Source organism: Lissotriton helveticus, assembly GCF_964261635.1.
Source record: "Lissotriton helveticus chromosome 1_1 unlocalized genomic scaffold, aLisHel1.1 SUPER_1_unloc_39, whole genome shotgun sequence".
Lineage (NCBI taxonomy): Eukaryota > Metazoa > Chordata > Amphibia > Caudata > Salamandridae > Lissotriton > Lissotriton helveticus.
In genome coordinates, this window is record NW_027611680.1 from 1,631,354 (window position 1) to 1,657,046 (window position 25,693).

Below are 25,693 nucleotides of genomic sequence, written 5' to 3' on the forward strand. Positions count from 1 at the left end.
TCCTCGACCCGCACTACATGTAGAATAATGCATGCACCAGTCTTAGAGTCTGTTAGCCTTTACCCTGATAACTTTTGGATTCTATCAACATGTTCTCTAAACATCAGATACTAGATAGTGTTTAGGTACATGTCGCTCTGACTCCGCAGACTTTAGTCTCCTCTTCTAGCACAGAAGTCATAGCCCCCAGTTCCTCCTAGTAACACGTCATTGCCAGTTTGCGCGCACCACTAGGTCAGAGGTCCCGGCTCCTTAGGTAGCCCCCTCCATGTTTCCGCCCCATTTATGACATATTCTGTTACGTTTACATCACATGTCTATGTATACGCCCTGTACACGCCTCTTGTTACACCCATTTTATGCCTTATCTTTCGCGACTGCTACAAACTCCGCCCACTGCTACGCCTACTGTACTGAATGCAATGTAATTTGTTTTAGTATATATATGTTATGCACTGTTATTAAAGTTAGCGCGCTCATCCCAGATCCTGCCTCGCCAGCTGCCGGGCCCTGCCATCCTTTTCCCGTGCAGGTTGTCCTGTTCCTGCCCTTTATGCCTGATTAAAACCTGCAAACTCCAGCTACCTCGAATCTTGACTCCTATTTATTGAGCTATCTGGTATTTGTATATCTAGTCAAAAATAGAACAGGTATTTAATTATTTATTTACCACAACTTAAGGAATTTTGCAGTCCCTGATACATGGGTCAATTTAATTTTTGTATTTGGAACGGATCCTACGTATCAGTTCAAAGTCTTTTATTCTTGGGTCACCTTTCCGGCAATTAAAGCGGATGATAATCTGTTTGATTATACCGCTTCTGCGGTTCCGGTCGCTTAATGTCCATATCAGACCCTAGAGGTTCGGCTATCAGCTTGGCAACACCGTATTTCGTTTAAAGGCACTCTTCCTCACACATATACACCTGTCCGTTTAGGTCATTTATCAATTGAAGGAGCCTCAGGGCCGGTCTTAGCTGGGTATGCTCTACACCCGCGTGGGTTAACAAACGCTAATTTTAATCAATTGCGGGTGTTACATACTTCCTTAATTCATGTACATAGAGATGTTATACAGTTCGTGCCCCGTGCTTTTCAGGCAGCTCCACCAGGGGTTGTTGTGCAATCTGCGGGGACTGGTGGTGTGACTCTCAGCTCCGTTATGGTTAATTCGGTAAAGGGCAAGCGTCCGACAAATAAGGATGAACTACCTTAAGGATGACTGAAGCAGACATTTAAAGGCTGGAGGAGGTCAGAACCAGTCCTCCACCCGCCGCGCGGCCCTCCTTGGTGTGCCTTGGTGTGCCTGATATCGTATTCGCACTGTATCTCCTGCATTCTGTGCCATTGTGCCTGGTATCGTATCCATATTGCCTTGGTGGGCCTGATATCGTATTCGCACTGTATCTCCTGCATTCTGTGCCATTATTATTGCATTGTTTTGGTATTTGTGCCAGCGACCTCCTTGGTTGTGCCCCGATCTCGCCTGTGCCATTATTATGGCATTGTTGTGCCCTTAGCCCGTCTCTCCTCCCCGCTCTCTGCCGCTGCTCCCCCGTGGCCCCACCCCCGCTCCCTCCAGCATCTCCGGACAGATCCCCTCCCCACTCGCCACCCCGCTCCCGCCTCCCAGTTGCTCCTCTTTCCCACTGACAACATAAGGCAATACCCGCGAGGCGAGGAGCTGTGACCCTCTTGACCTGGTCAGAACCGGTCGCTCCACCCGCCGCGCGGCCCTTTTTGGTGTGCCTTGGTGTTCCTGATATTGTATTCGCACTGTATCTCCTGTATTCTGTGCCATTGTGCCTGGTATCGTATCCATATTGCCTTGGTGGGCCTGATATCGTATTCGCACTGTATCTCCTGCATTCTGTGCCATTATTATTGCATTGTTTTGGTATTTGTGCCAGCGACCTCCTTGGTTGTGCCCGATCTCGCCTGTGCCATTATTATTGCATTGTTGTGCCCTTAGCCCATCTCTCCTCCCCGCTCCCTGCCGCTGCTCCCCCGCGGCCCCACCCCCGCTCCCTCCAGCATCTCTGAACCGATCCCCTCCTCACTCGCCACCCAGCTCCCGCCTCCCAGCTGCTCCTTCCTCGCTCCGCCCCCTCAACTCTCCACTTATGGCAGAGTTGCATACGCGCAGCAGGCGCGCACTAAACGCGCCAAAGGCGCGCAAAAGGTAAGCCCGTCTGCGCCCGTCTGCGCCTGGCCCGCGCCCAGCGCCAGACCCCCTGGACCACGCAGAGGCCATCCCACCTGCCAAACGTACGACGCCGCCACCCTCACTGCACTCAACACCGGCCGACTTCCCGACTGCTACCGAGCCAACCCAGGACGCACCCATGGACCCTTCACCTGCCAATCCTGCAAGTTCTGCTGCATCAAGACCTACACTGCATCCGCTCACGCCAAGCGGAGCTCCAACATCAACCACCTGAAGTGCATTCTGCTCAACACCCGCTCGGTCCACAGACACGCCATTGAACTATTGAACCTACTCGACTCCACAACTCCGGAAGTCGCCTTTCTCACTGAAACCTGGATGAACGCCTCATCAGCACCCGACATCGCCATAGCCATCCCTGATGGTTACAAGATCATCCGAAGGGACCTCATCAACCAAACAGGAGGAGGCATCGCCATCGTCCACAAGAACACCATCCGCATCACGACCAGCTCCTACGACACCCTCACAGCCGCCGAACACCTACACTTCCAGATACACACCGACCCCAAGACCACACTCAGAGGCACCCTCATTTACAGACCCCCAGGACCCCGCACACAATTCAGCGAAGACATCGCTGACTTTGTCAGCCCACACGCCCTCCCCTCCGATGACTATATTCTCCTAGGGGACCTCAACTTCCACCTGGAGAATAACAACGACAGGAACACCACCACCCTGCTGGACAACCTCGACAATCTCGGCCTCCAACAACTGGTGAACACCCCCACCCACTACGCCGGACACACGCTCGACCCAATCTTCTCCTCCAGCAAGCACATCTCCTTCAACCACTCCACGGGACTCCATTAGACAGACCACAGCTGCGTCCACTTCAGCTTCAGAAAGACCACGACCCACCACCACCCACAACAGGTCCCCCGCAGAAGCTGGAACAAAATTACCACCGCCCAGCTCACCACATCACTAAACCAGAACCCTCCTGCCAGATCAACGGACCCCAATCAAGCAGCCAACAACCTCGCACAGTGGATCACCAACTGCGCTGACGACCTAGCACCCCTGAAAAACCGTCCCAACAAACCAGGAAGCAAAAAAGCCTCCTGGTTCAACGACGACCTCAAGAACTCCAAGAAGAACTGCCGCGCCCTCGAGAAAGCCTGGCGAAGAAACCCAACCACAGACAACATGACCGCCCTGAAACACGCCACCCGCAAACACCACCTGCTGATCCGCAGCACCAAGAAGTCAGCATTCAGGGAGCTTCTAGACAATAATGCCCACAACAACAAGGAACTCTTCAGCATCGTCAAAGAGCTCACCAACCCCAGCGCCGGCAACAACGACATCATTCCCTCACAAGACCTCTGCGACTCTCTCGCCTCGTTTTTCCACAGCAAGATCGCAGACATACACAACAGCTTCGGCGACCAGACCACTCCCCCACCCACAGAATCGAACACCATCCACTCCGGATTGCCAACCGACCCATGCCCCCACCACATCTTCAACAAGGCCGACTCCGTCATCGCCCCTCAACTCCGGGACATCATCAACTGCTCCTTCAACACCGCCACCTTCCCGGAAAGCTGGAAGCATGCCGAGCTCAGCGCCCTCCTGAAGAAACCTTCAGCAGACCCCACCGAACTTAAGAACTACCGCCCCATCTCGCTCCTACCTTTCCCCGCCAAAATCATAGAGAAGACCGTCAACAATCAGCTCGCCGCCTTCCTCGAGTCCAACGGTTCCCTCAACCCCTCACAGTCCGGTTTCCGAGCCAACCACAGCACCGAGACCTCCCTCATCGCAGCCACAGACGACATCCGAACCCTGCTCGACAATGGGGAAACAGTGGCCCTCATCCTCCTAGACCTCTCCGCAGCGTTCGACACGGTCTGTCACCAAACCTTGATTCAACGCCTCAGCAACATCGGGATACAAGATAAGGCACTGAACTGGATCATCTCGTTCCTCGCCGGAAGAACCCATAGAGTCCGCCTCCCCCGTTCAGATCAGAGGCCACCGAAGTCATCTGCGGCGTACCACAAGGTTCATCGCTCAGCCTCACCCTCTTCAACATCTACATGAGCCCCCTCGCATCCATCGCACTCCAACACAACCTCAACATCATCTCCTATGCCAACGACACCCAGCTGATCCTCTCCCTCACCAACGACCCAACCACCGCCAGAACCAACCTACACGAAGGGATAAAAGAAGTAGCTGAGTGGATGAAGAACAGCCACCTAAAACTGAACTCAGACAAGACGGAAGTCCTCATCCTGGGATCATCCCCCTCTGCCTGGGACGACGCCTGGTGGCCCCCAGCCCTAGGCAGCGCACCCAAACCAACGGACCATGCACGAAACCTGGGCTTCATCCTAGACTCCTCCCTCTCGATGACCAGACAAGTCAACGCCGTCTCATCATCATGTTTTAACATCCTACGCATGCTCCGAAAGATCTTCCGATGGATCCCCATCGAAACAAGGAAGACGGTCACCCAAGCACTTGTCACCAGCCGCCTAGACTACGGAAACACCCTCTACACCGGAACCACAGCCAAACTGCAGGAAAGACTTCAACGCATTCAGAACACCTCCGCACGACTCATCCTGGACATACCTCGACACAACCACATATCCGGACACCTGAGAGACCTGCACTGGCTCCCCATCAGCAAGAGGATCACGTTCCGTCTTCTCACTCACGCACACAAGGCCCTCCACGACCTAGGACCCAGATACCTTAACAAACGCCTGAACTTCTACACCCCCACCCGCCAACTGCGTTCGTCCAACCAAGCCTTCGCCGCGATTCCGCGCATTCGAAGATCCACCATGGGAGGTAGATCCTTCTCCTACCTGGCGGCTAAGACCTGGAATTCCCTCCCCTCCCACCTCCGTCGTACCCAGAACCACCTCTCCTTCAGGAAGCAACTCAAGACCTGGTTGTTCGATCAGTAGCGAACTCCTCTCCCCCAAGCGCCTTGAGACCCTCTGGGTGAGTAGTGCGCTATACAAATTTCTGATTGGATTGGATTGGAAGTGAGTGTATGGCCTGCACCCTGTTCCTGGTTTTAAGTGAGTGTGTGGCCTGCACCCTGTCCCTGGTGTATGGCCTGCAGCCAGTTCCTGGTTTTGAATGAGTGTGTGGCCTGTACCCTGTTCCTGGTTTTAAGTGAGTGTGTGGCCAGCACTCTGTTCCTGGTTTTAAGTGAGTGTGTGGCCAGCACCCTGTTCCTGGTTTTAAGTGAGTGTATGGCCTGCACCCTGTTCCTGGTTTTAAGTGAGTGTGTGGCCAGCACTCTGTTCCTGGTTTTAAGTGAGTGTATGGCCTGCACCCTGTTCCTGGTTTTAAGTGAGTGTGTGGCCAGCACTCTGTTCCTGGTTTTAAGTGAGTGTGTGGCCAGCACTCTGTTCCTGGTTTTAAGTGAGTCTGTGGCCAGCACCCTGTTCCTGGTTTTAAGTGAGTGTATGGCCTGCACCCTGTTCCTGGTTTTAAGTGAGTGTATGGCCTGCACCCTGTTCCTGGTGTATGGCCTGAACCCTGTTCCTGGTTTTAAGTGAATGTGTGGCCAGCACTCTGTTCCTGGTTTTAAGTGAGTGTATGGCCTGCACCCTGTTCCTGGTTTTAAGTGAGTGTGTGGCCAGCACCCTGTTCCTGGTTTTAAGTGAGTGTGTGGCCAGCCCCCTGTTCCTGGTTTTAAGTGAGTGTATGGCCTGCACCCTGTTCCTGGTTGTAAGAGAGTGTGTGGCCTGCACCCTGTTCCTGGTTTGAAGTGAGTGTATGGCCTGCACCCTGTTCCTGGTGTATGGGCTGCACCCAGTTCCTGGTTTTAAATGAGTGTATGGCCAGCACCCTGTTCCTGGTGTAAAGTGATTGTGTGGCCTGCACCCTGTCCCAGATTTGAAGTCAGGCTGTGAACAACCTGTTCTCCCACAGTTAGATTTCCGCAGCACAATTCAGATCCAAATAATACTATTGACTGCCTGTAGCATGCACAATGGACACAGATTTACATAACGATGCACTGCCAGTGCCAGGACACTGAATGCCACCACAAGTATCCAGATGTTTTTTAGAAACATAGTTCTAAAAAACCGAAGGGTACGAGATAACGCTACCTACCCTCAATACAGCTTTCACCTTAACTGTCCTATGTGTATTGATCCAATTCAATGGCAGGTTGCAATTATTTATAGAGTGGAGCACTGTCCTGGTCAGGACATCACTCATTGCTTTTTCAGAGACCCTCAAACACCCTATTGGTGTCCTTCTTCATCCTACTATAAGACCCTGGTACAGGAAATGATGTTAAGTGCTCTTGGGGAGATGGTTGAGCCCATCCCTGTTTAGGCACCAGGATAAGACCCGATAATGAAGCATGACACCAATAGGGTGTGTGAGGGTCTATGAAACAACACTGAGTGATGTCCTGACTAGGACAGGGCACCACTTTATGAACAATGTCAACCTGCTTCTGAGGTGTGTCAATAGGCGTTGAACACTTGGGGAGAGCAGGACACTGGCTGCCTCGTGTTTTGAATTTCTTCACCCTCTTGACAAGGTGTTTAAAAATGAATATCTTCAAATTGTGCATCAGATTTTAAGCTGTGACTTTAGGCAAGCACTCTGACACTTAAATAAGGCCTCCTTTTTTCACCTGTTCTTAAATATAACACAAGTTAGGGCTGGCTGAAGTTGCAAACACTTTTAGATTATAAAATGACACAGATCATATCTTTAAAAAGGTGCACGGACATAATATCGAAGTCAAAATATAGAATGGACAAAATATCGAATGGACAGAATATAGTGGTTATAAATATCGAATTGAAGGTAATTTGATATCGAATTTTAAAATATAGAAAGTCAAAATATCGACTTTTTAATTGGTCATTTTTTTATTAATTGATTAATTTGTAATTACATTTATTGTATTAATTTATTTTACGTAGTGGGTTGTGGGTTTATAGGGGAATAGGATGGGAAGTAATTTAATTGTAATTAAGCAGATAATTTTTATTTATTTATTGGTATTAATTTGTTATTTATTGTTAATTAATTGATACTTGGTAATTAATTTGTATTAATAGGTAATTAATTTTAATAACTAATATTAATTTGTATTTTTAATTGATTAATTGTTACATAATATTAAATTGGTAATTTATTTTAATTAATTTATTCTTGGTATTGATATTTAATTAATTTTTATTAATATATTAAATCTTTACTTTCCCTACTGTTGCATTCTCTGGAGTGGGAATAGTAATCTTTACCCTTCCGCTCTCCAATGTTTTCCCTACTGTTGCACTCACTGGAGTGGGAATAGTAATTTTTACCCCTACGCTATCCAACGCCTTCCCTACTGTTGCACTATTTGGAGTGGGAATAGTAATTTTTACACTCCCGCTATCCTACGGTAATATATTTTTTATTTCCTATTATGTTAATATATACATATTTTTCTTTATAACTCAAACTAATTCTTTAATAATTTTAGGGTTATTTAAGTATTTTTAAGTGTATTTTAGTTATTTATTTTTAATAATTTTTTCATTTTACATTAGTTTTTAAGAAATTCGATATTTTTTTTGGGTTCGATATTTTTGTACTTACCTGTTTGTAGATATAAATTCGATATTTTGTCTGTCGATATTTTAGCATCGATATTTTTCTTAGTCTATATTTTGTACCTCGATATTAAGTCAGTGATCCCTTAAAAAAATGTGCTTTGGCTAGGTTTTCCCAATAGGAATATCGTATACATATATACAGTGTAATTAAACATATTTTTTTTGTTCTGAGGGTGGTCTGTCTCAGAGCCAGGGTCCTCTGGTGGAAGTCTCAGCTGGGGTCACAGCGGATACCTGGCGAGGCCTCCCTGCAGACAGTGCAGTAGACAGGGGCAGCCCTCCCTACCGTGGGCACGTCTTCCTGGTAGGCACCTCCTCTGGATTGGAAGCCCACATGGCTGTGAGCCAGCAGCATCCCTCTCTGCCACTGCAGGGTCTTGAGGCCATATGTGCAGCAGCTGTATTTATGCATTGCAGGCAGAGCTGATGCTGTTCCAGTCCAAGCCTGTGAGGGCTTCATGTCCTTTGGGGAAACCAAGCAAACATCTTCAATTAATGCTGAGAAGATTCACTAAGACTAATGAGCCAATCCCCTGGCACCTTTAACATGTATTCCCAGCTCATCAGAACTGTTTTCTGCTGTCATATCTGAAACAAAGAGTTTGTGATGCTTAAGATTTACTCATAGGTGTAAAGCTGATTCGAGCCTCCTTGAACCACAATCTTTACACTACTACAACATCCAGAAATGTCCACTTCCATTCAGTGACATAGCAAGGGCGCCATGGACCCCGAAGTAAGCAAGGATAATGGACCCCACATCCACTGGTGTGACAGTAAAATGCAGCCATAATTTGAGTGCATTTGACCCTGAAAACTCCCGGTGACACTGCACCTGCTTCATAATTGCTAGCTAAGCCACTGCTTTCATTTCCACTCACCATTCGTCCGTGTCACAGTCCTTACAAGGTCAAATAAGTGCTCAACCAAGACAGATAACTCAATACATCATCATTGGGAAGATAGCTCTTGCATTGCTCTCTCAAGGGATGCTTCCTCCCTTTCTAGTCCTTGGCCCGGCCTTGTCTACAATAAAGGTTTGTGGCGCCAGGGACCCCTTGAGTAGATCTGAGCAGCACAAAGCATGTTAATATCTGTCTTACCATCTCAGGTGGCATCTATGCCTCATTTGATCTTTCGACTCCTCCTCTGCTGTGCGGGAGCTGCAGTCATCCCCATTCATTTGATCTAGCTGGGTTTGGGGGTGTTGCTCCAAAGTACTGTACTTCAGCGGGCTCCTGCTCCCATTTTTATACTGTTGGTGCCTCTGTAATGTAAGCGAGGCCCTTGACCAGCACAAACTTGCCACGCGCTAACACGCCAGCCTCTTGTGATGCGGTCAAACACATTGGTTTGTCAGGCAGTACTAATGAACAGGAAGTACCTGTTGTATCAGAAAGTATGAACAATACCCACAGCAGGTCTACTGAGAACTGCAGCAAGACCTGCTGTTGTAGAGGAGAGGGAAGAGGAGGACAAGACCTTTCCAGGGCAGATTGTCAGGTGGTAATTGATGCTGTGGTCGCTGTGGCGTGTGGGATCACTGAACCATCTCAACACGAAACAAGACAAGTAAATGCAAGAGACTTGGCTGATGTAAGTCTTAGCACATGTTGTCTCAGAACTGGAGTGGTTCTACAGTTTGGCACAAATCCATATTGGTACAATTGTGCCAGGTGATGCATCACTCAGAGTAGCCCACTAGCAGTCACCTTCCCTCATATTTTATGATCTAGATTCAGCAGTGAAGTGGTGTTAGAGGCAGCCAAGAGTGGTTCTGGGCTCACTGGTTCCAAGTGCTGGAGTTTGGAGAGCAGTATCCCTGATATATCCCCTTCAGAGTGTAGTTTAGTGGTGTAATGGTAGCTTTTTATTCTCTTCAGTTATGTGGCGTAAGTTCAGTGTTTAATTACCAGATGAATGTGCAACTCAGGGGCTGGGACGTGTCACTCTCAAGATGTTTAAAAACAGCCTAAAGTGCCATGTGTTCTCTCAGGAGAACATCTCACACCTCCTTAAAAGTTGTGATGCATTCTCCTCGAATCATGACCTTGAAGAACTCCCATTCATGTGCATTTTTGCAACAGAGCCTTCATTTCCCCTGAAATGGTGATTTATAACCTGTGCAATAGACCCAAATAAGGCTCTGTCTAGCAATGCGCCTGCCTATAATCACCATAATGGTACGTGGGTGGTAGGTTTGCCCCACAGTATCATCATAAATAGAAGGTTATGATCTGGGAATGTTTTTTATAGATATTTTGCATCTTAAACTGAGGCAACTCTATACAGTAGAAATATGGTAGAATTGTGTCAAATTGTGTACACAGTTTGCTCACTGCTGAGCAGGAACCGTCAGTCATGTCAGGTTGTTTTGCCCGCATTACATGGCTCATCTCCTCCTGAGACAGTCCTTCCTGCATTTCTTGTACATTCAATGAACTAGAGGCAGTGGGTAACAGGGGAAAGGACCTTCCACAAGCCCACCCTGTTTACAGTTAAAATCACTTCCCATTATCACCAGCAGGTTATCCACTAATCTTTTAGACTCTCATAACATCCTTCTGCATCATTTATCTGCACCATCTTGGGTGGAGCCCCTGGTTTTACCCAGATCAGATCCCACTGTGTATGGGTGAAAAGAGTCTAGCAGAAACCAAACCTTAACATCTGTTGTGTAGTTTATTGCTTCCATCTTGGAAAGCTGAGATTCTTGTAGAAACACCACTTTTGGATTCATATTATGAGTCACAACTTGAATCAGGTATGAGCTGCCATTTTATATCTATGGTTCAGTCCCTGCTTGTGAGCTGTCTATTCTAGCTTTCACTAGTCTGAGGTAGTTTCATATCCATATTGAAGTGAATGGAATTAACATTACACATCTGTAATGGTGAAATACTCCTTCTACAGGGCAGAGGTTTCAAAGCCCTTAACCCTCAATCTATCCAACCCAACATTAGTCAGATCGACCTTCGTGAGTGAGGCATCACGGAGTGGTTCCAACGCCACATCGAGAGGGCAGGGACTCATCATAGCAGTCTTCGAAGATAGTTTGGGGGTCGCCATCTGAAGTGCACATGCTATCAAAACTATTGTGTGAAAGGAGAGGAATGTCCAAGGACTGCTGTCCCCATTTCTGAACTTCAAGGTTCCTAGCAATACTTCAATCCTTTTAAGCAGCCCCAGTCACAGCATGCCCACAGACCAAACTGTTCTCATCTCCCGAAATATCCTACTGATGCCTGTATCAGTTCAGCATTCAGGTGGTACCGTTCAATGATGGTGCTGCGGGCGCACTGTACCCCTAAAATCCTACACCTGAAAAGCACGCCCAAGAGTTGGGTGGATCGGGGGCGGTATCAACCTCAATTTCATGAGACAACATGTCCCAGAGACAAGGTACAAACCTGCATATCAAAATACAGTCAATTAAGAAAAGGTTTGTTACAAACCTTATAAAGGTACAATACACAGTAAAGGAATGCAGAAATTGATGATCCGATGTTGGTTCTCCGGGTGAATCGTTTTTGGGCATATACTTCCGCCCACGTGTACGCTTCGTTCAGCTTGTAATCTATCGTTTCACGTTTACATTTTCTCAACTTCATCTCTTGTATCTCTTTCCCATATTTCTCAAGTTTGATGTTTAAATCTTCCAAGAATTGATTCCACGCTCCTTCTTCCACCCTTGCTGACATAACTCTTTTGATATTGTAAATTTCTTCCTCCAAAAGTTGTTCTCTGTGCAGATGGATACTTACAGCTGATGAGGATGTAGCGCTGACATAAGCGATGTTTGTTATACAGAATTTTGATATCCACAAGAGGTTCACTTCGTATTGTGGAAGGAAAGCGACACACTCATTGGTAAGAATTATGGGAGAGGGGCACGATGGTGTTTGTTTACGTTCATGAATAGCCCATACTGACACAAGCTTTCATTTCATCACCATGCAGTTCATGGCGGGCCACAAGCTAATTATTGGGAGACAGCGTTTGTGGTCTACCATTCGTTTGCATTACTTTTTCACATCAATCTGGTCACATTGACACTGGGCTTTTCGGCATGAACAGGTTTACATTGTATTCAAGATGGAAATTGACATAAGTTTTCATGAACTGAGTGATGAAGTGTTGTAAATACAATGATGGTTCAAATATTGTGCACTGCAATTGATTTCATTATTAATTTTGCAGATTTGCCCGTGACGAAGGGATAGGCAGTCCCAAAATGCATTGGGCAACATTTTTATTGTGATATCTTATTTTGTAATTTAGAACATTAGAGTTGTTGTTTTATAAAGATGTGTCAGACTGTGAATATTTAATCTTATGATATTCAATGGATTAATTAATCATACAATGAGAATTAAATTGTATGTTGGATACAACTGAATAACAATTATTGATTAATTGTGTAATTTGTGGGAAAAATTGTCACCTTGTTAGTATTTAAACCCCTCGCTGTGCACATGTGAGTCTGAGTCGCCCCACCTGGGACCCAGCCACTTGTTGACTACATTTTCACATGAGAGGCAGACATTGGTCACATGTCACGCGCAATATACTTTAAAGGCTATCCAGTTCTGTCACTAGCTTGCGGGCAAAGCTAAATAACTGCTCCACAACCCGACTAGTATGTTGTACCCCAGCTGTAATAAGGTGGTCCCAATTCAAAGTATCATTGAAAATATTCCCTAAGTATGTAACATTTTTCAACTCGTCAATGGTCTTACCCTTAACCTCAAACGTCCTTGTTTTCGTATCTTTAGGGCCACACACCATGACATAAGAGTTAATAAAAGGTACTTTTAGGTCCAACGTCGCCATAAAATCGGTAAAAGCATCCAATGACTTTTGGAGGCTGTTGGCTGTCAAAGCCATTAAAACGGCATAATCCGCATAAGATGACATTGGAATCGCGTTGCATCCACTTTTTGGGAAATCAAGTTCCTTCTCCAATTAAAAAAACCTCTAAACCATTTGTATACATTAAAAAAGAGGAATGGGGCTAGAATGCAGCCCTGCCGAACACCTTCTGTGGAGACAATGGGCCCCGTCTTCTCCCCCCTAGAACCGTATCATATGACAACCATTGTAGAGGTATGAAGTCTACACCGGGGGATACAAGAGCCTCTTCAAAACCCATTTGCTCCATTTTTCCCCACAACTTGTCCCGTTTAACTGTGTCGAAAGCTCTAGACTAGACCATGAACGCCAGGTGGATAGAACCCCTCCTGGCCTTCATGTACTTGCCCATAATAAGGGACACAATGAGGCACTGTTCTGTGGTGCCCACCCCCCTTGTTACACCATATTGCAATCTGGACACAATCACTGCACTATTCGCCCAGGTCTCAAGACGCGTAATGATAACCCTCCCTAATACCTTTACAGTGGCGTCGATTAATGAGATTGGCCTATAACTGGCAGGGTCACTCCTGTTACCTTTCATAAATACTGGAACCACAATAGCCTCTCTCTAGGTTGATGGAATGGGGCTAATCACTACAGCTTAAAAAACATTAGTGAGCAAGAGTGCCCATAACTAGGGTTTCTTTTAACCAGATCCAAAGGACCCCATCAGGGGCTTTCATGCTAATTCCTCTCTCAAGGGCTCCTCAATCTCTGCCACTGTGAGTGATGAACTTAATTGTGAGGCCAATGATAGGTCAACAACTGGTTCCCCACTTCCTTCATCTATTAAGGTGTTTTTGGGTTAAATATTGCTGAAAGTGGGATTCCCAGGTTGCCCCTAGGATCTGTGAATTCAAGGCCATCTTTAAAAAGGGGGCGATTAATTATGTCCCAAAAACTCTTACACTCTTTCAGGGCACTAGCTCTTTCCACGTGCTCCCACGCCAAACTCCTAAGTTACTCTTGTCTTGGTTTAATGGTGCCCTTGTAGGTCTGCCTTAAATTTTGAATTAGTGTTCGATCACGGGGATTGGCATGGAGGGCTATTTTAAGATTCTTATGCGCTCTGGAACTCTCGGCATTAAACCATCGCACCTCCTGAAATTCCCCTTTTCTAAATGATCTGGTCAGATCTGTTGCCACATCTGCACAGATCAGTTCAAAATCATGAACCCCCTCATCAGGCAGGGAGTCCGCATGGAGACAACTCATGATGGGATTTAAATTTGTAGTGGCGGTTTTTGCTTCAAATTGGATGCGATCAGCTTTACCCCAGCTTAGTTTCAAACCTTTATTTTGATTAAAATCTATAGGGCTCCCCATCAACTTGCCCAGCCCTAGCTGTTATACGAAAGAGAACGGTTTAAGGGATATGCAGCCACATGCATCATTGTAGGAATTTGCGATTCCTAAATTGCGAAAATTAAGGAATCGCAAATTCCTATGCATCAAGAAATCGCAAATGTTTTTGCGATTTCTTAATTTTCCTTATTTGTGATTCCTTAATTGCGAATTGCAATTAAGGAATCGCTTTACATTGATTCCTATGGGCCTAGAGGCCCATAAGAATCAATGGGAAGGCATTCTCATTTTGCGAATTGGCAATTAAGGAATCGCAAAATGAGAATGCAATTTCAAGGGTGCAGGGGGGGATCCAAATGCCCCCCCCCCTGCACCCCTGAAATGTCACGTAAGTACATTTTACTCACACACATGTCCCAAGGGCATGTGTGTGTGTAAAATATAAGTTTAAAAAATGCACTTTTGTGCATTTTTGAAACTTTTCGCAAATTACCACAAAGGTTTACTTCATGGTAATTTTCCCCTTCCTAATTGCGAATTCGCAAATTAAAAAAAATCATGCATAGAATTTAAGAAATCACAAAATTTGCGATTTCTTAAATGCTATCGCAATTTAAGAAATCGCAAAAAATTGCTTGATGCATGTGGCTGATGGTCACTTGCAGTATTTGGTGCTACCTGGAAGTCACCAGCCAGCAGGGAGTTCTTCCTGGTAATAAACATAAAAGCAATAGTGCTTTCTCTGCCTCCTTCAACGTGGGTGGGACACCGGGGTGTAGAACTGCAGGCCAAATGATTAGTGTTATTAAGAACCAGGTCATGCCAATCATAATGAAGCTGAAGGCGCCACTCTCCTCATGAGGCCCGTGAGTTTCTTTCTTGCACAGAAACCCTCCAAACATTTCAACACCTTCCGCTTCTCAGGGTCCCTCGAGGTGCGCGTGACCCGCGGGCTGCCAAATCTATTTTGATGGCAATGAATTATTCTGTCCGCGCAGTCAGGATAATATCACTTCTTACTGGTAGGGTGACTTTACACTGCTGACGTATCGGTCACTCTCATGAATGCCTCTGTGTGCACAGTTACAGGCGCTCCTCCCCTATTAAACAAACGCCTGTGTCGCCTGTACTAATGAATCAGGTGTTTGCCGCAGAGGATTCTGGGTATGCAAATGAATGTGGCCGGCCACGCCCCCTCCAGCGACAGCCAGGCTCCTGCAGCAGCTCCAGGGGAACTTGTGCTCTTGGATCCCAAATGTACAATTTTCGTCTCGATTCTGTTTCCAGCAATGGGGGAAGAGGGAAGAGAACACCTCATTTGCTTCCTTCCTTGTCAGGGCGACATTTCTGACTGCGATCCGTCAGTTACGAGTATTATTCAAGGTCCCTCTGTGGGGCACTATTAGCTTTACCAATGCTTCATTTATGACATATGGTACAATACAGTAATAACCCGGAATTTCCCTTAGAAACGTAGTATGCCTGGTTTCGTGCCTTCCAACTTGAGACCTGATACTCTGCCCTCTTCGTTTTTAAAAGTCTGTTTTTTATCATATTCAAGGCCACAAAGAGCCCTGCATTGATATGAAAGTAAAGCAGCTTTACGGTGCGCGCAGGATTGTGGGTATGTAGACTGCTGATGACGCGCTGACTGTTCCTCTCGAGCATCCTGACCTCTAGCGGCAGGAAGAAGCGTCAGTCCGTACGCACGGTGACTCTGTGACGTCACCTAGTGTTGCTGACACAGCGGGCGCTCCTCTCCCGCCCCGCCCCGGGAGACCTCACGTTCCAACCAATCACGGAGTTTCTTTTAAAGAAACCCTCCAAAAAATTAAAACCTCCCGCTTCTCACGGCCTCTCGGAGTGCGCGTGACCCGCGGAGAAGGGTTACTCGAAGAATAAGATGCTGCCCTGGAAGTTGTGCCACACAATCACGATAACTTCCTACTGGTAGGGTGACTTTACAGCGGTGACGTGTCAGTCACCCTCATGAATGCCTCTGTGTGCAGAGGTACAGATACGCCTTAAAATATAAAACAAACGCCCGTGTCGCCTGCAGTGTTGAATCGGGTGTTTGCCGCAGAGGCTTCTGGGTATGGAAATATTGCTGCCTGGCCACGCCCCCTCCAATGACAGCCAGGCTCCTGCAGCAGCCCCATGGGGACTTGTGCTCTGGATCCCAAATGCATAATTTTCGTCTAGAGTCGTTTCCAACAATAGGGGGATGCACTGTATTTGTTTCTTCCTTCTCTGAGCGTCATTTCTGAACAATTTCTTTTACTGTGTATATTATAAAACAGAGGTTTACATAAAGTAGATGCTTTGAAGGTCTCTCCGTGAGAATCATGACTGCACAGTGAAGCTGCTTCCATTTCTATGTCAGGACAGGAGGCTCCGATTATGCTTTCTCATTTCTTTAATGAAATGCTCAGCAGCCAATAAAAACAATCAAAAAACTACATTTCCCATCAACACTAGGGAATGACCATAGAGATTACACTATAAAAGGTCCAAACATTAGTCCTTCTTCCTCTTTCTTTGCTGCTCCGCAGCCAGTTAAGTCTCTTTATCTTATCTAATGCTTGTGCTGATTTGTTACTGCTTTATTACTGTTAACTTTGCACTTGCCTTGTATTCCGCTGCTCTGCCTTGCTAGTGCGCGGTGTTTATGCATATTTAGTGCGCTCCGGCTCCGTGCTGTTTGCCGGTTTTTCTTTGTCTTTCCGTCCGTTGGCGGCGTTTTCTTGGGGGCGTGTGTACACCTCCCTGCGCCTGGCCGCTTATGCCCGGTTGCCTTGGTGGAGCGGGAGTAGGGGTCGGCGGCTCGACAGGGGAGCGCGAGCGCTCTCGAGCCGGTGTTTGGTACGGCAGCTGTCTCGCGCATGCGCGCTGCAGTATTTCCGGCTTGAGACTCTGTTTACCTCAAGCCGGTTGAGTGAAGGACCGTTTTTTACAACGCTCACGCCCACAGCCTACGAACTTTTGACCCCGTTCGACGCCGGAGCACAGGAAAGTGCTTCGGTTGTATTTTCATGTGCATAGGCTCTGCCTAGAGTGTTTGTTAATCGGCAGGCTTCACTCCCTCCACATTTAATTGATTATTTAGAGTTTGGTTTGTGCCTACTCTATTTAGCCTGCTCTGGGGTTATCACTCCCCCTGCATTGTATCCTTGATACTGGGTTTTGGTGCCAGTCATCTTGTGGGCTTTGTATTGTTGCACTGCGGTGCTATGGCTGACTACTATGACGCAGATGATGACTGCTTTTATGGGGATGAGGGTGATGATACCCTTGAATATGATTTGGTGGAGGAGCTGGATAAGGGTGTCCAGCACTCGGTGAATAAGGCGCTTGTTCGCGCCATTAATCCTTTGAAGCGTCATTTGAACCAGTATGCGCAGCAGCAGGGCTGGTTGCCTGCCTCGCAGAAATTCACCAAATCCCCTCTGAACCCTCATAAATCTGATTTCAAGAAGTTGGCGAAAGCTTTGAGCTCGGAGGCTTCAAAGTCTTCTGCGCCACAGTTTACTGATGACTCTGATGATGCTCACACTTTTTCTGAACATGGTTCTCCGCCCATGAAGCGTGTCCGAAAGGAGCATTTTGTTGACGCGCCTGAGCGTCCGTCTCTGTTGACTTTTGAACCGGCGGACATTGTCCACCCAAATTCATCCTCCTGGCTGCCCTCCCCAACTGTGGCGGCTTATATAGAAGCGCACATTCGTCAGCCGTTTGACGCTTCTGTTCGGGCCAGGCTCCGTTCCGAGTGCCCGAGGCCTGATCTGGCTGACCATCTGGCAGATACTCCGGAGGTGGATCCTATGATGGTCACCTACCTAAAGAAGTATTCGAAGGATCCTAAGAAGGGCCTGGACCGTTCCTGGAGATCGTGCCAGGATAAGTTGCTGGACATGCTGGCTCCCCTTTCCAAGATGCTTGATCTGGGCTTTCGGGCTAAGGAGACTTCGGCTCTCGTAGACCCTGACGAGCTCATTCAGTGGGCCCAGAGGGCTGTCTGCCAGCTGGGAAACGTTAATTGCGCCATTTCTGCGGAAAGGCGTAGATCCATTTTGCTCAAGTTGGATCCAAAATTGGCCGAATTGGCGACTTCGGAAGCTGGTCCAGAGGCGCAGGGCCTCTTATTTGGTCAACCGTTCTTAAAGGAACTGACGAAATTTGTATCCACCTTCAGCGGGATTGATAAGGCGCAGGCATCCTTGCGCCGGGCCATGCGTCCGGTTTTTGCCAAGGCCGGACGACAACGGGGACGCTCGTTCGGCCGTGGGTCGCAGCAGCAGTCCCAGAGAGGTGCCTCACAGCAGCGTGGTGGACAGTATGATTCAGGATACTCCTCTCGTGCCAATTTCTACCCGTCCCGCAAAGGAAAGGGACAATACGGCAAAGGACGCTCTGGTGGTCAACAGGGCCATTACCAAGATTCCGGCGCTACAGGTGAGCCTCATTCAAGCATGCGATGTGATGTTGGGGGGCAGAGTGCAATTTTTCCTAAACAATTGGCGTATGATCTCCAACGATGCTTGGGTGCTAGAGACCGTTCAGGGTTTCAAAATAGAGTTCTATCACCCAATACATCAGACCCGTCTTCCCCCTCCTTTGCTTTTTTCCCGTCACTCTCAAGCTTGTCTATCAGACGAAATCGAAGTTCTCCTCAAAAAAGGAGCGATTGTTCCTACCGAACGCCATCCGAAGGGCTTTGTCAGCTCAGTCTTTCTGGTCGAGAAGAAAGGGGGCGGGTCTCGCCTGGTTCTCAACCTGAAAGACTTCAACAGCGGGGTGGTGTACAGACACTTCAAGATGGAGGGCATCCATCTGTTGCGAGATCTCCTTCGGGAGGGCGATTGGATGGTCCGTCTGGATCTGAAGGACGCATATCTGTCAATCCCGATTTTCAGGCCACATCGTCGTTTTCTCCAGTTCCAATGGCTGGGGCGTTGGTACGAGTATCAGGTTCTCCCATTCGGCCTTTCGTCGGCACCATGGTGCTTCACAAAATTACTGAGACCAGTTGTAGAACGTCTTCGTTCCAGGGGAGTCAGACTGATCATATATCTGGACGACATTCTCTTTATGGCGGATTGTCCTCTCCGAGTTCTGCAGCATCTGGAGTGGTCCATCACACTCTTGCAGTCTCTAGGTTTTCTAGTCAATGTTCCGAAATCGGTTTTGGTCCCCACTCAATCCATCGATTTTCTGGGCTTTCGGATAGATTCGGTGACTTGCCAACTTCTCTTGCCCAATCAGAAGCTGCGCTACATCAGGAGGGAATTGACGTCTGTTATTTCCAAACAGACTGTGTCGTTGAGGTCGTTGGCACGTGTGGTAGGTCTTCTAGCGTCCTCCATTCAGGCGATCTTTCCGGGTCCTCTACATTACAGGGCGATGCAACGCCTAAAAATTCAGCATCTCCGGAAAGGCCTCCGCTATTCGGATCAGATTCCTCTTTCGGAGGAAGTGCGGGAGGAGATGCAGTGGTGGCTGGACCACATGGAGGCCTGGAACGGTCGAGCCCTGTTCGGTTCCTCTCCGGAACTGGTGATCGAATCGGATGCCAGTCAGTGGGGTTGGGGAGCCCGTTGCGGGTCGGTCTCGACGGGGGGTCGTTGGTCACCCCAGGAGTTGTCTCTCCACATAAATTGTCTGGAACTCCTAGCGGGTTCCTTTGCGATACGGTGTTTTTCTCCCCTACAGGCGAGTTGTTGCATTCTTCTCCGAATGGACAATGTGTCCGCAGTCCGCTATGTCAACAAGCTGGGCGGGACTCGGTCCAAGGTCTTGGCGGAGATAGCCAAGGATTTTTGGCATTTTTGCCTACAACGGAAGATCACGGTTATTGCAGAGTATCTTCCGGGCCGCGACAATCTGGTGGCGGATTGGCACTCCCGACATCTTCGGGATTTCAGCGACTGGAGACTTCATCCTCGAGTCTTCCGTGCCATTCTTCGGCAGTGGGGCCAGTGTCACCTGGATCTGTTTGCCTCTCGCCTCAACGCGCAACTTCCCCGGTTTTACAGTTGGAGACCGGATCCCTTAGCTCTGGCCACGGATGCTTTTCTTCAGCAGTGGCCATCGACTCTTTGTTATGCGTTTCCCCCATTCATGATGCTTCCCAGAGTGCTGGCTTACGCCAAGAGGTTTCGTGCGGAACTGATCCTGATTGCTCCTCTGTGGAGGGCTCAGGCGTGGTTCCCGGTTCTTCTAGAGATGTGTTGCGCACCTCCACTCCTTCTTCCCCAGAAGTGGAATCTGTTGCAGGATCCTCTCGGGAATCCGCATCCCCTCATTCTGTCCGGCTCTCTCCAGCTGCTGGCATGGCGAATCTCGGGGATCGTTGGTCGATCCCGGGCATTTCTAGCGACGCTGCCCAGTTCATTAGTAACGCCTGGTCTCCCAATACCCACAAGCGATATCGAGGGGCTTGGAAACGCTGGTGTGATTGGTGTGTTCAACGGGAAGTCGATCCCGTTTCAGCGGATGTCAGTCTAGTCATTAACTTTTTGACTTCTCTGGCCACCTCTGGTCTGGCCTATCGGACAGTTAATGGTTTTCGTTCGGCGATTTCTGCGGGCCACGTCCACATTGATGGTAAGCCTGTTGGTGAACATCATTTGCTTTCCAAACTGCTTAAGGGGATTCGTCTTGCGAAACCTCCCACTCCTAAATATGTTTCTTTGTGGGATGTTTCGGTTGTCCTGAGGTTTTTGGAGGCTTGGCCTTCTAATCTTTTATTATCCCGTAAACAGTTGTCTGCAAAATTGACCATGTTACTGTGTCTGGTATCCTGCAAGCGCGTTTCTGATGTTCGCGCTTTAGACCTTGCAGGTCGCAGTTTCACCCCTGAGGGTGTTACATTCACTCTCTCTAGGAGGACTAAATCCAACACTTCCTCCATAACATATCCTTCTTTTCCTGATCATCCCAATCTTTGTGTTGTCCAGTGTTTGAAGGATTATGAGGTGAGTACCGCTTCTTTGCGTGCGGACATGCAGGGTCAATTGTTGATTGCCTTGCAGAAGCCTTTCCGTCCTGTTGCACCGGCTACTCTGGCTCGCTGGGTGCGCTGGCTCATGTCTGAAGCGGGCATTGATGTTTCTGTGTTTGGGGCACATTCTGCAAGAGGGGCAATGGCCTCTAAAGCTTATTCTCTGGGTGTTACTTTATTTGACATTATGAAGGCTGCAGATTGGTCTTCCGACTCTGTTTTCAAGAAGTTTTATTATAAACCAATTGTTAGTGTTGCTTCTGTTGTGGTGGAAGAGCTTTAAACAAGCATAATCGGAGCCTCCTGTCCTGACATAGAATTAAAAATTTGCAAACATTCGTGACAAGAATTTTCAATTCTATTAAGGACTAGGAGGCGAGGATTATCCCACCCTGTTTCTCGCCTCTGATGCATTGTAATGTGCTGTATAATGCTTACATTCTGATACATGTATATAGCTTCTTGTTCTTTCCCCCCCTGACTTGCTTTGAGTTTCTCCATTATTTGGATGTTACGGCTCTGTATCTTTTTTCAGGTTCAGACCAGAAATGATGATGATCATCTTCTTCAGGAGTCTTCTGTGTTTCCTTGTTCTCGGATCCAGGGTTCCTCGATTTTCTGCTTCAAGATCCTTTGGATTTCTGCGGCATGTTTGGAACTGTTTTTGTTGATTTACTTGGGATTGTTTTTCGATATGGAACTGTTTCCACAAAGAAAGAGGAAGAAGGACTAATGTTTGGACCTTTTATAGTGTAATCTCTATGGTCATTCCCTAGTGTTGATGGGAAATGTAGTTTTTTGATTGTTTTTATTGGCTGCTGAGCATTTCATTAAAGAAATGAGAAAGCATAATCCTCGCCTCCTAGTCCTTAATAGAATTGAAAATTCTTGTCACGAATGTTTGCAAATTTTTAATTCTCTGTCTCTGTCTCCGTGCTCTCTGTGGACTAGGAAAGGGGAGAAAAAAACGGCAACAGTAACACAAGAGGGTCCCTAAAAACTGATAAAGTGAGGGGGGGGGGCAGGGAAAAATGAACAACAGCAAGAACAATCCCATCACTTAATAATACTTTAAACTCGGTAGTACATCCTACATTCGCATAAAAAATACCATTGTCCTACAAGCAAAAGTTGTTCAAAAAATATTGTCTTATTTTTATTTACCCATTTTTCTGAAAAAAACGGCCCACAGAGGGCACGGAGACAGAGACAGAGAAATGAAAGCAGCCTCTCTATGCGGCCGCACAGCGATTATCTGCTGTGGCCTCTCCTTCTGAAATATTTATTAAAATGTCTTTGAAGAAAGTAGCATTTTCCGACTGCTCCGTTTACTACGAAAGTCAAACTTGTGCTTTTAATCTTAAGTCAACGTCATGTAGGTGTGTTCTGAGTTCTGCCCTGTTTTTGGCTGGTGGCTTCAAAATTAAGGGCAAATGAAAGTTGAAGGTACTAACAGCCTGATTCATCAAGCCGAATTGCGCTCACAAAGGGCCAGATTCATCCCAATGCAAAAATCGGTACTTGCTAAATCGCTAAATTGCAAGGAATTACGTTTAAGGAATCTCTATTTGAGATTCCTTAAATGCAATTCATCAACCATTTTTAAATTGCTAATTCGCAATTTGGGGCCGCTATTACCGAGAGGTCAGACCTCTCGGTAAATAGCAAAAACTTAGAAAAATGCTTTTAAAAGCATTTTTCTAAGTTGCATGTTGCACACACACATGTCCTTTGGACATGTGTGTGTGCAACACCTGTTACAATTTGCATTTAAGGGGTGCTACAGGGTGTCCTTTGGACACCCCTGCCACCCTTTAAATCGCTATCTTATTTGCGAGTAGCAAATTGCTAATCGCAAATAAGGAATACTCCCCATTCAGTCCTATGGGCCTTTTGGCCCATAGGAATGAATGGGGAGTTATTCCTTATTTACGATTAGCAATTTGCTACTCGCAAATAAGGAATGTGTAGGAATCGCTATTTATTTAGCAATTCCTACATGAATACCGTTTTGCGAGTACTTAATAGCGATTCGCTATGAATCGCTATTAGGGGCTCGCAAAACGGCCCATTGATGAATAAGGCTGCAAGTCACACAATGCACGCACCTTGTCTAAACGCAAGTAGAACACACCTGTGCACATTTCACATGTCTAATGTATACGCTTTAGACATGATGTGGGCGTATGTTTATCGTTTTGAAATACTTCCTCATTGCAGAGAGTGGCGGAAGGTCATCTTCATTTGTGGAGGGCCCCCCCTCGGCATGTCTCGCACTCTCACGCTATGGAGTGGACAATAGCCCCAGAGGCCGCAGCTGCCCATGCTATGCCGCATGCTATTCAGTGGCCCACCACAGCGCACCCAAAGGCCGGCCTCTCGTGCAGAGGGCAGCGCCGACCCTCACCAGCCTGCTTCATACAGCCCGATGGGTTGATGCGCGTGCTGCGGCCCGTCGCACCCTCTCTGTTCCCCAGCAGCATGCGCAGAAGATTGTACTTTAAATGGGAACATCCGCGCGCAGCTTTTGTGTGAGGGGCCGCGGGACTCCCACAGAAGCGCCCAGGGTCCATCACCACCCCCTTTTGTACCAGGGTTATTAGTGGGCACGATGCCATGGGTCCTGGTGCCAGCAAGTGAAGCTGTCCTTGTCGCTGCGGAGGCGGCGATAAAACACAACCAATGTCAGCATTCCAAGGCCCCTAAGGGCTCTAGTTCCTGGCGGCACTGAACCTGCTGCACCAATAGTAGGCACACAGCTGGTTTGAGTTCGCCAGCATGGGGTGACCATGGCAGTTGTGGGGGGAGGGTATTGTTGACCAATCTTAGCACCTACTTTTAAAAACTGCGTGTCTCACTAATGAACAGGCTTTTTAGTTCGACCCTATGGTCAGCCTAGCTCTTGTCGAACACTTATAAGGTCCCAAAGGCGAGACCTATTGGCTATGCCAATTCTTGTTAAAGTAAACACCTGGAGATCTGCACATTGGATAACTGCCTTCGAAAGTACAGCTGCATGCTGTCCGTTTCCCCTGTTCTGCTGCAGCCCACACTAGGCACAGTGTTGCTTCAGTATCATAAGCAGAATTGCCTCCTGCTTGTCTGAAGACACTAATCTGCCAGAATAGAAAATGGATTAGTATCATTCAAGGACCCAGCTTGTTCAAATGAAATGTTGGTGTTGCCCCAAAACAACTTAGATTGTGTGCCGTGGTGGCAGACAGATGAGACAGACCAAGATGAAAAGTGAAGAAGGGTAAACTTTAGAAGTGACATTACCAATGGCAGTATTCACTTTACACCAAAGGGCATGTGACCACCTTCCCCTATATCTCATATGGTTCTTCTGATCTTTTGCTTACTGTTTATTTCATGTAATATGTTTATAAATACAATGGTGAACTTGCTATGACAATAAACATATTTTAATAAAAGAAATGCTTATTTGAATTCTTAATGTTCCTTTTCACTTAACGTTCCTTGTCAGGATTAATCTTTGTTTATATTTCTGAATTTATTTACACTTCTTTTCTTTTCAGATAACCTCTCATGAACTCATGTTCCTGATTCTTTCTCTACGAATCTTGGAGATTTCGTTTGTCCTTCATCTACCTTGATTTTGTGAAGTCTCATCGTTGAAGTTTTTATTGGGACATTTCCTTTTTCTCCTTTACTCCTTATTTAACCCCTTCGCTGCAGCGGCTATTCCGCCGCAGCGCTAAGGGGGCGGGGCAGCGGCGCGGCGGTCCCTTGCTAATGACAGAACCGCTCCGTCACGGCACGCGGGTTAGCTGTGCTTGTGACGGAACGGTTCCATCACGGCCCCGCCCGCTCAATAGAACGGGCCGCGCAGGCGCGGCAGCGGGCCGTGACGGAACCGTTCCGTCACCAGCACAGCCCACCCGAGGCTCGTAACGGAACGGTTCCGTCACGGGCATGGGAGGGGTTAAAAGAGGCTGATTGCCTAGTGCTTACTGGAATTGTTTTGTTAAGAATGTTCTACATGGAACTATTGCTTTGTGACATATGTTAGAAGGGGCGATCTCAGAGGGCCAGGTTGTGCTCACCCGACCACCCCAGGACCCACCTCTCCCACAGATCTTGCCGAGTCTTATCGTGAGGTCCTCACCGGGGAGGACTTCGAGTCTAGGATCGTACACACTGAGCTCACACCACACTTACGAACGGACACCACAACGTTGGATTTCAGTAGCAAGTTCTTTATAGGCAGTAAAAGGAAAGTAGCACTCTTATGTACAAATGATCGAAGGATCACAAAAGTCTTAGAGGATTCGGGGAGAGGGAAGCGGGACAGTCTTTTAGCCTTTGGGCCAGTACAAAGCGTACCCTGCGCACAGCTATCAATCCTCGAGCCGGGGGATACGAAAGATGATGGTCGTACTGGCTGCTTCACTCACGTCGAATCGGCTCGGTCGTGATGGTGGTCTCGATGGTCCAGCCGGACCAGAGTACTCCTCGAGCCGCGACGAGGTCAGCAGGGCTCGATCCGGAGAAGTTCTTGAGGAGCCGCGACAGCGTCAGCAGGGCTCAGATGGTTGCAGGTTCAAGCTCGAGCCGCGACAGTGTCAGCAGGGCTCCGAGGTCTTAGAGAGGACGAGCCGCGACAGCGTCAGCAGG